Raw genomic sequence first — 3336 nt, 5'->3', positions numbered from 1 at the left:
ATATTAATATCTATTGTATATACAGTCGAACTCGGTTATTACGAGGAAGATAGGACCGCCTGAATTCGCTCGTTATAAGCGTTACTGGTTATATCCGAGAATAGTTTTATTTTGTTGTATAAACATACCATTCGCATTGTTTTTTTTATAAATGTACATGAAATATTAGCCGGTAGCAAGTATATAGGGCAAACATTTTAGTTTATTGCCTCTAAATTAGTATGTACCTACAAGCCCTGTTGGAAATTAAAATGCAATAAGTTATCGTCTCAATCAGTGTTACTCGGTGAGGTTTCTTATTATTGCTTCTTCAAACCCTTATCCGCACCTCAATGGTGCATAGGGCACTGCATCAGATAAACGCAGTGTTTCTTGATCGTTAACACATGAAGGAAAGGTGATCAGCCCTCCGCTTCAGATACGAGTGCAGGGTAATATCGAATAAATATTAGAGTGAAAAAATCACGTATATTTATTTGACCCCCCCCCCCCTGGGAATTGAACCCGGGACCTCCAAAACGGTAGCCTCGCGTGCTGATCATTACACCACGGAGGCGGACTTTCTTATTATTGCAGCGCGTGTTATATGTTTGCCACACCACAACTACCACATTGGGATGGGCTATTTAGGCACTGAGAGGCAGTCTTCCCAAGAGAGCTGCTTGTGGAGCACAGATGGGGGCTGGACATGTGGCGGCACTGGAGCACAGCGCTGCGTTTGCCAGGGAGCTGATCTTCATCTACTTCATCTCTCCACATTTTTTTCGCCGTTTTTGTTGTTAATTATTGTATTTTAATTTCATTACATAATAATCAGTAGTAAAACATATATGGCTGACTAAGTACTGCAACCATCACTTTGTCAAGCTGGAATATTTTTTATTATAATTATTATGCTGTATGATGTAGGGTAATTGAGGATAGACGCCCAACATTTGTTTTTAAACCTGTAAAATTCAGTAAATATTTACAACATTTTGAGTGTGTCCATACTTGTTCACAAATCTGAACAATATTTCAAAAACAATGTTCAAGAACAATGTTTCAAAATTGGTTCATATATACATATATATATATAGAGCTTCCAAGAATTTGAGTAGTGTGGTTGTCAATAATAGGTAGAATTATTGAATGTTACACGTGTGTAAAGTGATAACTTAAACCAGCCTATGACGGTCGTCAGCCCCGTAAATGCCCAGACTTCCATATTCTTCTTATTCTTTGATGAGATGTCAAAAAACAATGTCACTAAATATTGCTTAAAACATTATATTAATACATTTCCCATGATGTAACTAGAACTTGGCTGAAGTGCGTTGACTATACCGCACACCCTAGGAACGGAACATCATGTACGAAGCACTCCTCATAAAGTTCCCACATCGTACCACTCTGGGCATGCGATTCCGAGGCATCCATGCGGGTCCCGACCGGCCCCACAGAAATGATATTTTTTTTACCACGAACTTCCTGCTTTTATTGGCCGCGCGCAATTCCTTTCAGCGCAACTGGCGGCTCCACCGACCAACCGGGACTTGTGCCTCACACACGGCATTAAAACAATGTTCATTGCGGTTCACTTTTACCTGAATAATAAATAAATAGCTATCAATTCGAGTAAAAAAAATCGCGGCGGTCGGCGGTGCAGTCGGGTAAACATGCGTAATATTTTCATCGCGGTTTGACTACATTTTATACTGGTTTTGCACTTCCATTCGGACGTTGAACATACTAAATTGGACAACTTCCAAGTCAAATAGGGTTCCTTACAAATCAAATGGACGTTTAATAAATAAATTAGAACGTTTTACAAAACGAAATTGGTCGTATTATAAACCAAAATGAACGTTTGAAAAATATAATTTGACGTTTCATAAATCAATTTGGACGTATCGGAAATCAAATTGGACGTTTTACAAACAGAATTAAAAGTTACAAAAATCGAAATTTGAGATTTCGCCAATAAAATTGAACGTTTTACATATAAAATTAGACGTTTTACATAACAAATGGGACGTAATATTGTATTAAAAATAACATTTGTTAGTCTAAATATATATCTAGCGTCTTAGCGTACAACTTATCTTTTTAATATTTATTGATCATCTTAAATTAAAAAAAACACAAAAGTGCATTTTAAATCGCATTTTGCTTTTTTTTATTTGACCAGCGACGAGATTTTGCAGTTACGGACATCATTGGACTAGTAGAGGGCTAAATAAAATTTTATATTATACAAAAAACAAGACTGAAGAATCATGATAAGGAAACCGGAAAAGATAATTCATAAATTAATTAATTAATATGTGCTTATAATTCAAGTTCTGAAACTCGATCACAAGTCATATCGATATTGGGTTGAAATTCTAAAAAGTATAAATTATTTACATTTTTTTTAATTATGGATACACGTTAACACATATCGCTCACTCCTTTCAAGAACGTCATAAATCAAAAAACTTGATTTATCAGGAGAACGTTTTTAAAGTTTGAAAATATAATACAATGTATTAAAAATAAATATCAAGCCACTTATTGAACTTTTTACTGTGCAACAAATCTTTTTACGTAAAACCTGAAGGTTTTTTTTCCATTTGAAAAATATCAAGTATATTAAAAAAAATAATTAAACAACACATTTTCTTCAAAATGCAAAAACAACACTTTCTGCCCTGTAGCGGTTAAATATTAAATTGAAAATATGCCACTTTTGCTGGGATAAAGTACATTTTCTGGGCATTCCGAAAACATGCATAACTGAAAATTGACGATTTTTGATTTATGACGTTCTTGAAAGGAGTGAGCGATATATAACCACGGTAAATATGATATGTTCATATTTTTGATGAAAGGCAAAAATTATGACTTGATTACTTCTTTATTAATAATAACCTTTTCAAGATGGCTCAATGGTTTAATCAGTCACGATTTACCAGAACAGCATTGGTGCTATGATATCCAAGTCAGTTTGAGCACCTTTCTTCTTATTACGAGTATAATATAACAACGTACGTAAACCAGCGCGCCCACTCATAAATCATCAACTCGTTAGCGGATGTTCAAATCATCAGACTTGACGCGTTGTTTTCTCCTGTTCCCTTCAAGGATAATGCATAATAACATGTAACTGAAATGGCGATGTTATTTTAAGTATTAAACAGGTTCCACAAACAACTACGTAGTAGTATTTATTATTTGATAAAAATATTAAAGCTCAAAAAAATTATTTGTTAGAATTATTTTTATGTCAGTTTTTAGGCTTTTTTTTAAAACAAGTAATATACTTCATGTAGAAAATAATGACGTAATTTTGAAAAAAAAAACTTGTGAATTGCA

This window comes from Brachycentrus maculatus, unplaced genomic scaffold (assembly GCF_059751285.1).
Source record: "Brachycentrus maculatus isolate JH-2025_06_01 unplaced genomic scaffold, ASM5975128v1 h1tg000205l, whole genome shotgun sequence".
NCBI lineage: Eukaryota > Metazoa > Arthropoda > Insecta > Trichoptera > Brachycentridae > Brachycentrus > Brachycentrus maculatus.
Note: the sequence above shows the minus strand (reverse complement) of the source record.